The sequence below is a fragment of the Octodon degus genome, unplaced genomic scaffold, assembly GCF_000260255.1.
Source record: "Octodon degus isolate 3935 unplaced genomic scaffold, OctDeg1.0 scaffold00024, whole genome shotgun sequence".
Classification (NCBI taxonomy): Eukaryota; Metazoa; Chordata; class Mammalia; order Rodentia; family Octodontidae; genus Octodon; species Octodon degus.
Window position 1 is genome coordinate 19,477,747 of NW_004524600.1, and position 9,955 is coordinate 19,487,701.

A 9,955-nucleotide genomic window follows, 5' to 3' on the forward strand; every position below is an offset into this window, starting at 1 on the left:
ACTCTCCTCTCTTATAGACACCTTTGATTTCTCCCTCTCTCTTTAAGATCGTTTTATGAATTAACTGCTCTGTTTTCCACATTCAATAGTTTCTTCTTTATCACTACCTTATTTTCTTTTCACTGCCTTATTTCTGTCAATATTATCATCATGTAGTCTTTAATTTCTGGCCCTGAGCTTCTCACATCCACATAGTTGACCAGATAATGCTGCCTCCATAACTCTCCAGAATAAAAAATAGCTTTTCATTCATATGGAACTCTTAAAGGAGCTGCAAATTCAGGTTTTTCAAAGTGAATATATTTTCTCTTTAAATTAAAATTTCTGATGCTTTATTTCGGTTTATAGTTTAGAATTTATGGTTTGACACAATCACCTATGATACAGAAATTAGGAAACCAATTTGACTTTTACATTATCAGGTGCCAGTTGACCGTAAAATCTAGATCTCTATCTCAAATTCCATTCAGCTGGTAGTTGTGACTGCTCATCAAGGTTGAGACCTGGAATCTTGGCTAAAGGTTCATATAGTGAAGATGCGATCCATCATGTTACTTGATGAGGGTGCTGGGCTGGGGGCTTTTTTTCAGTTCTTTAGCATCCTGAACAAAAATTTGGACAAAACATAACAGCCTGGACAGTGTAGATTTATTGAAAATAGAGGGAAATGCACTCTACAAAGCAGGCAGATTGAAAAAGGCTCCTAAAGCAATCCTAAAGATAAATGGAAAGAGCCATTTAGTATCTAAAATATCTGGATTGGCTCCCACCTTATAAAAAATATGGCACTGTGACAACTGTCCCATCAAAAACTCACTTGGCCTCATGCCAGAGGCAAATTGTTCTACACAAATCTAATTCATCCTCTTGCCAGATATAAATGGAAGATCAGGACCAATGTCTCTGCTTGGTCATGTCCACATGTAAATGATGGATTGGGAATAGCATCTCGTGATTATTCCAGTGAATACTGCCAAATTCAAATAAAGGATTAGGAATGTCACATTTCTGATTGGTCCCATGAATTATGCCCAATTCAAATGAAGAATTGAAAATGCCACTTTCTATTTGTGCTTTGTCACCTTTGCCTTTCAAAAACATGTCATCATCTTTATTTACAATAACTTCTCCAAGTTTCCAAGTCATGAGGCTGGATATCTTCAAGAGTTAGGGTCAAACCCTCTTCTCCAAACACCACACCACCAGTTGCAATAGCCATGTCTTCAGCTGGCTCTTCTTATTGTCACCAAACCATGGAGCTTTGATGGCAACAATCTGAAGGCCAATTAGCCTGTTCAAAACCAAGGTACCTAGAGCTTCTCCATCAATGTCCTCAGCAATTGTGACTGAAGGCTTTCCATGAGCATTGGCAATTTCAAGAGTGGGTACAATGGACTGGATACTAGAGATTTTCTTCTTGCTCAGTAGAACATAGGCATCCGGGAATTCACATTTCTGGCCTTTTGATGTGTTAACAAAGTATAGAGAAATATATCCTTGATCAAACTTCATGCCTTCAGTAATTTCCAATTCATCATTCACTGTTTTTCCATCTTTCACAGTCATGATGCCCTTTGGGCCCACCTTCTTCATGGCATCAGATATGATGTTGCCAATTTCCTTGTCACCATTTTCAGAAATTGCAGCAACCTGAGCAATTTCTCTGGGGCTTGTCACAGGTTTGGACTTTTTCTTAAGTTCAGCAATCACAGCATCAACAGCTAACACCACACCTTTCCTGATTTCCACAAGTTTTGTCCCTTAGTTGATCTTCTCGAAGCCTTCCTTGGCAATAGAGCATGCTAGGACTGTCACTGTGGTGGTGCCATCCCTGGCCTCTTCATTTGGATAGTTGGCAACCTCTTGAACAAGTTTAGCTCCAATATTCTTGTATTTATCCTTTAAATCAATTGACTTTCCAACAGTCACATCATCTTTAGTTACCTTGGGATTTCCCCAACTGTGTTCACTAACCACTGTTCTTCCCTTTGGCCCTATTGTAATGGCGACAGCATCAACCAGGAGGTCAACACCCTGAAGCACAAGGGCATAGGCGCACGCACTGAATTTCATGTCTTTGGCATGAGCCTGAGTGAGCTGCTAGGCCAGAGCCTGGGACACTGGCCTGGCCTGGCAGAAGACCACGGGCAGCCAGAGCATTTCTGCAGGCCGGTGGCAGGAGCGCCCACGGTGAGGAAGGCCATTGGCGGAGAGTGAGCAAAAATGCACATTCTGATCAGTCCCTTGTACAGTGCGTCCAGTGGCCTCGAGCGGAACAGCTTTCCTCTAGCATGTGCTCCCCGCCATGGTGTTTGGGCCTTGCCCAGTCTCCAACCTGGAGAGCTGGGTGACTAGAGAATTAAGCCTCCAGCCTCATGGGCCAATAGAATCCTTCACAGGAACAGAAAGCCTAACTAACACATTGCCCCAGGGAGTCAGCACCACTCTCCTTTCATTCTGGTTCATTCCTGTATAGAGGACTAGGCTTTTCTTTTTTCCCTACAGAAAGCTGAGTCAAGGCAGTGATGTTGGTAAGGCTTCAGAGAGAGGCTTCAAAGCTAAGGTGCTCCAACACTTTCCAGCTGTGTCTGAACTGTGGAAATGCTCTAGTGTCTGTGTCTCTAGCTTCAGCAAGGTAATTCTAAGGGCTTTCCTACAGTATGGACAATTCAAGTCAACAACCAAACATTTTTAATTTACATGGGAAAAAAATCCCAAATGTGGTGAATATTTTCTAGAGCCATAAATTCTGATTTACTTAGAGATATAAGAATCTTATATGTACATCCAGAGAATAATACCTTAAAACAGAGTGCTCCACTGACCCATTAAAATGTTAGGAGCTAATTTACCTGAGCATTGATCATGATATATCAACTTAAATCTATTGAAAAATGACTAGAAGATTGGCAAGGTCCAATTCTGGGCATCTCTACGATGATTGACAAGTAGAACAGCAAACTGAAGGGCAAAGACCCACCTGGATGTGGGTTGAACCAACAAGTAGGCTGGTAACCTAGTCAGAATGAAAAAGGAAAGAAGAAAGTGTTTGCATTTTGAAGAGCTCCAGTCTTCCCGAGTCTATCCTTTCCTCCCACTGTCTTTGAGTATCTGTCTGCGGTTTCTTCAACCTACCCATATAAATTCATACCAGTGACACTGCACTGAGCTTTCAGAACTTCAGTCCTGGACAAGCGCTACATCCCTGATCCCTCTTGCACTGCAGCTGCCATCTTAAACCGAGCAGCTCCTGAGTCCTCCAGCTGTCCAGAAAGGAGACAGCCAGTGGACTCTCCCACCTGCAGTCACACAGCTGGCCATTGTGGACTCTCTCTCCTTTGATCCTGTTAGTCTAGCTAACAAATCCTCATACATAATTATACGTATATTTGATTATCATTTTTTTTTTTTTGTATTTAGTACAGGTTCTACAGGGTCTCACTATATAGATTGAACTTGTAGTGATCCACCTGTGTTCAGCCTTCCAAGAGCTGAGATTACAGGCATACACCACCACGCCCAGTCTCAATGTCCATCTCAGCAAGACCTAGGGGCAGGGCTGGTATGGCATGCTAGGGATCGAATCCAGCCACTGTGCTCTGCCTAAGCAGGCACTTTAGTATGCTGAGCTATCTGGCCAGCCTCGCGTATTTGATTCTTTAGAAAACCCTAACACACTACCTTAGGAGACTTCAGGTTTTGCCTTTAGGCACTATTGAAAAGGCTTGAGAAGCTACATGTGGGAGCCATGCCAGAATCCCATCACTTTGGGAGGCTGAGGAAGGAAGATCATACATTTGAGCCCAACTTGGCAACTCAGCAACTTACTGAGACTCCAAAATCAATCAGTCAATCAATCAGTCAGTCATTAAGGGCACACTGAGGTTGCAGCTCAGTGTGATTGCCCTAAATTCAATCCCTAGTGCCTCAGGGGAAAAAAAAGAAAGGCTTAGACATTCTATTTTCATGGGAGGAGAAGGTACATTATTATCACATCAATTAAAAATTCTCTGTCAAAGAAAAGCCTTTAAGCAGTTCTCCTATACTGATGCTCTTAAAAGATTAAAAGGTTGCATTAAAAGTCATTAGTTTTGTGAACTTTGGCCTAAGAGAAGCACTCTGAAATCCAGCATTGTGGTTATTCCCTCTGAGGGTCTTAGGCTCAGTGTACTGTGGGATAAGAAGGACTCCAGAGATTTTTTGATTGGAGCAACTCTGTACTAATTTCTCCGATAGCTGTTACAAGGTTTCAAGCATCACTTAATGAAAGCTGCCCCAACATGCGACCAACATGAACACCCTGAAGCAGGGTTTCATTTTTTTTTTTTTTTAACCAGTCCCAGAAGCTTTTATTAAAATGGAGATTTTAGTGCAAGTACAGCAGGTCAGATGTCTGCTGTAGGGGTTTTTCAGTTGAGCAGGTTTTTTAAGCCATTTCTAAAGAGAACAATAAGATTAGGAAATGCCTAAGGGTAGCTACTGCTTGTCAAATCTTATTGTCACCACAGAAAGGAGTCACCATTTTAGAATTTTTTTTTATATAATTGAAACCTTTCTCAGTTGAAGACAAGATATCTCAAGCTATGACAATTATAACAGTCAGGAGAACCACCTCTTTACCTCAAAATAACTGTCTTCCAATTTTATGAAGCACATTTATTACACATTTTGATTTAGGCACTAGAAATTGGTGTACTGGTATGGATTTTTTAACATTTATTGGAGTTTATTAAAGGCCAGGAACTGTGCTAAACCTTTAAAATTGGTAATGTAATATAGCTACATAGAGTTTGCCAATCAAAATTCACTTTCCAAAACTTTTATTTTCTCTTCTTATAAACTTTTATTTAATTTGTGTTTTATATATTTTTATAGAAAATAATAGAATAGAAAATTCACCAACAAGAAAAATGTCACATCTGAAAGCAATATACTGCTCTCCTGGCAAACATTTTGGTCTACAGTATTTTGTTATATAACATTTTATTTTTTTTAATATTTTAATATAAAAATCTTCTAATGCCTATTAACAAAAATGAAGCGTGTCAACTTACATTAAATATTTTAAAGTAAGAACATGTTATGTTATGAATCTTCAGTGTCCCTCACAGACCCATCTGCTGGGGACCAGTAGCCAGCCTGTTTGGAAGAGGTGGAATCTTTAAATGGCAGAGCCTAATGGAAGGAAGTCATCATTGGGGACAGCTCTGGGAGGGGAAATTGAGATCAGGGCCCCCTCTTTCACTGATTTTGCTTCCTACTGCCCTGAGCTAATAGGCCCCAGGCATCATCTACTTATGCTCTGACATATTGTGCTGGCCAAGGACTGAGCCACTAGGGCCCAGCTGACATGCACTGAAATCTCTGAAAATGTTAGTCAAAATTGAACGCTACCTCTTTTCAGTTGACTCTATCAGTATTTTACCATAGTGATAGGAGGTTGTAGAAACCAAATTGGTACCAAGAAATGGAATGATTGTTGTAACTAGTATTGGCGAAATTTTGAGCAGGTGTTGCTCCCAAACCAATATTTCAGAAACAGAAGTTTTGGGGAAAATCAGTTTTATTCAGGGGCTAGTATCTGAAGAAGTGTGGTGGGGGACAATTGCTCTCAACGCCCCCTCTTGAGGAATCAGGTTTGTAAAAGGCTTTTGTAGGGAGGGCAGGAAGTCTATGCACTAGCCTTAGTATGGCCTTTATCATCCAGGGAAGGTGTCTTATATTTCCCTCCCTCCCCTGAATATCACTATCGACCTCCACCTCTGGAACCAGCTCCTGTATTTTCTTAAAAGAGATGCAATATTTTTCTATAAGTTAAGCCATTTATATTCTTTGATGCAGTTTCTTCTCAGAATGAATGACTGAGGGGCATTAGGCATTTGGATGTGATCTGGAGCTCACCAGGTACTCTGGGGTCTATAAACATGGAGAGATCATTTAGCAGTTACCATCTTAGAATTTAGAAAGCCAGACAAGAGGGAAGAGACATCGTCATCCTAGAAAGCACGTGTAATCTTGCAGAAGGACAAAGGGAAGGGAAATAAAAATATTTCTGCCAAGGACAACTCCCCCAGCAGCAGCCACCATTACAACACTATAGTGACGATTGTGCTCAGAAGATTTTGGAATAGTTTGCAGAAGCATTTACAAAAGTTTGAAGAAGCCAGTGGAAAAGCCTACAATACCATAAGCAAAGACAAATGTGCAACTCTGAGGGAGGCATAGAAGACCACATGCTGACATAGACAGAGAGTGAAGGCTGTGCTCCTCATGTCTCAGAAAGAAATAAGGACTCCAGCAGGAATAGGACTAAAAGTCACTTGTGCTACGATCCATCAGAGAACTCATCCACATCTTGCTCATGCTCTTAGGCTATAAGAAACAGAATTTAAAGATGCGGCATTGTTCTATTGGTCATGGGGCATGTTAGGAAGGGTATGCAAAAGCCCTGGTACTTTAACTCACTCAGCTTGGGCTGCCATAGGTTAACAGCCATCCTCCCCAACACCCTCTTGCCATTATATAGTTTGCTACCATAGACCCAAAGTAAAGAGGTCAAACCCTGAAACTGTGAGCCAACATGAAACTGGTCTCCTTTTAAGTTGATTTGCTCAGATATTTTGAGGAAATACTAACATTACACAATCTGTTTACACTTACATCTATATCTACACAAGCATTTTTCTCAGTAATATATCTTAATTATTTTATGTCATTAAATTTCTATTTATGACATTAAAATTCATAAGGGATTATTATACAGTACTCCAAACTATGTTATGTCATAAATCACTCAATCAACTCCCTGCTGTTTAATATTTTGGTTAGCATCAGTTAATGTAGGGGCTTTGCTATGATATGATAATTAATAGCCATAGAATTCCAGTAGAATTTAAACACAAAGCTTACCTCTTGTCATACTACATGTCTGTCATGCATTGACCAGGAGATCAGAGTGCTGTGCTAAAAGCACGCTGTGGCATGCGGGCTGACACAGGGGACCCAAACGATTTGCTGCTTGTGAACAAGATCTCTGTGGTTTGCTGTATGGCAGTGAAGATTCTAGTCCTCGGAACTGACTGCAGTGTGGCCCACTCACACACGTGAAAGCAAAAGATTACAATCCTATCCTATTTTCAAAAGTGAGATTAAATTTTACTGTACTGTTGAAAAATAAATTAAAAGTGAGTAAAAAAAAAACAAGAATAAAAGTTGAAGCATTTATGGTAGACAGAAGGAAAGAAGAAAATTGAAAGAAAAATTCCAGTCCAGAAATGCTTTGAGTCTGGTGCAAAGAAAATCATTTACTGGAAGTCTGTGTTAGCTCAATGTGATGTGACTAGAGTTGAGAGGGGTAGACTAACAAAGATAAAAGTTGGTTCTTTGAGATAATTAATGACATTGATAGATAATCTACCAAAACTAGTCCTAGAAAAAGAGCAAAAAAAGAAAAATTGCCAATGAAAAAGGATTATCATTATACATGCTATGCATATTAAAAGGATAAATAAGAGGATATTATAAACCTTGAAATAAGAAATTTAATAAATCTGATAAAATAAATTCCTTGAGAAAAAATTATCAACTCAGATACATTAAGAAATAGATTTTTTTTTTTTTTGTATTTTTAGGGAAGAGTCTACAAGATGTTCAGGGTCTCATTACTAGATCAGACTCATAGTGATCTGCCTGTTTACAGCCTCCCAAGAGCTGGTAATACAGGTGCGCGCCACCATGCCCAGTCTCAATTGTCTTCTCAGTGTGCATTGGGGTCAGGGCCAGCACGGCAGGCCTGGGGATCGAACCCTCTTCCCCTGAGTCTGCTTGCAGGTGCTTTAATTTGCTGAACTATCTGTCTGGCCCTTAGAAATTTTGAATAGTGTTAGTTTATTTAAAATTCCATCAAACATTAAGATAGGAGCAATATCAATACCACACAAAATCTCAAAAAGCAGGGAGAGACTGTATTGCCCAATTTAACTTATGAGTCCAGCATAACAAGACTATGATACCAAATCCTGAGAGATAAAAAAGAAAGATAGTCCTTTAAAAATACAGTCCTAATAAATATGGGCTGCTTAATCAAACACACTTAAGTAGTGTAGTGCACCACGATCAAATGGAACTTATTTCAGTATTGCAAGGATTGTTTCCCACTTGGAAAATCAATCAACATTTTCCAGAATAAAGGAGGAAAAAACCCACATGCTAGTTGATGCAAAAAGGGTGATTTGGACAAAGCATAACTTACATTCTAGTGCCCATTTCACACTAAAAACTATAGTATATTAAGGACTGAAGGAAACTTCATCAATTTTATAAAAGGAATCAGTGAAAAAAATTCAGTTAATATATTTGTTTGCAACACATTATTCTGTATCCTTTTTGATTAGGAACAAGATAAAGTTATCCATATTTGCCACTCCTTTTCAACATTTACTGAAGATCCTACGATCTTCTTGTAAAGCATAAATCCACCCCAAAATAATCTTTGACGTGAGCAGATAGAGATCGGCACCAGCAGATGATAATATGAATGTAGAACAACTGAGACTCTCACACAATATTGACAGTGACGGAATATTAATGCAACTTATTTGGAGAAGTATTGGGCAGTTTCTTTAGAATTTAAACATACATCCACATAATGACTCAAAGGTTCGACTCCCAGGTTTTTATCCAAGAAAACAAAAATTTGTCCTGGGGAGATGGCTCAGTCTCAGAATAAGCGCTTCTCTGGCAAGCGCAAGGACCTGAGTTCAATCCCTGGTTCCACCAAAAAAAAAAAAAAAATATTGTCCATATGAAGCTATGCACTTGAATTTTCATAGCAAATTTATTCACAATAGCCAACAAGTCCAATGTGCATCAAGAGATGGGTTATATAAATTACAGTACATCCACAAAACTCAATAGTACATAACTGAAAAGAAATGAACTATTAATACACATAGTAACATGGATAATTGTCATTTTGATAAATACCAACACAGAAAAGTACATACTGCATGATTCATTTACATATGTAAGTTCTTCTAAAGGGTAGAATTTACTCTGAGAGATGAAAGTCGTGGTCGATGGTTCTTTTGAGGTTGAACTAATTGGAAAATGTAATGAGGTGAATTCCCAGGGTAATTATAATGTTATGTAACTTGTTAGATTATTGATCACTCAGATTCACACAACTACCAAAACTCATTGAGCCAAACAGTTAAGATCTGGGCATTTAACTACATGTGAACAACATGGCAATAAATTTTTAAAAAATAAGAAATTAATTACTCAAGAGAAATCTTTTGTAAATATTAAATCTATCTATAAATAGCTACATTCTTTAGACTTTCTTTGACAGTTTATATCCCACTATATCATGTTTATTAAAATTATGCCCAAAGAAATAGCCCCATGATTTCAGCAGAACACACCAAGATAAAATAGCCTGGCAATGTTAAGTACAATATCTGGAAGTAAAATGTCAAAAATCAATTTGACTCATTGCAAAATATTTTATACATATGCTGGATAATTGTTCTACCTCTCAGTTTTCACAAGTCCTAGAGAGATATTATATATACATATTTATTTATTTTTGTTGTTTGTTATAAAATATTTTCTCTTGGATAAATACAGTTTTCCAACTTGGAAATAATGCCATGCAGATGTTTTTTCACTTAATTGCTTTGTATCATGTAAAAATAATATGATGATATTAAATATGATTAAATAGCAGTAACACAATAAACATTTAACAAAACAAGTCAGTGATATCTTTTTTGTGTGCCTCTGTTCGTGACTACATATTTTATAATAAGAGCTTTCTAACTCTGAACCTACAAAAGGATGTGAATTCTAAGAAATAGGACTTCCTTATCAGATTTTCTTTGATCCAAATCAGGAGGTCATTTTCCTAGCCAGCAATTCGCCTAAGACACTACAGTGCTTAAAAAAAATAAAA

The 9,955-nt window shown here is 38.4% G+C and overlaps 1 pseudogene; it reads right to left on the bottom strand.

The window, feature by feature from the left end:
* Positions 1-888: 888 nt before the first annotated feature.
* Positions 889-2,160, bottom strand: LOC101565320 (annotated as a pseudogene).
* Between the last annotated feature and the right edge of the window lie 7,795 nt (positions 2,161-9,955).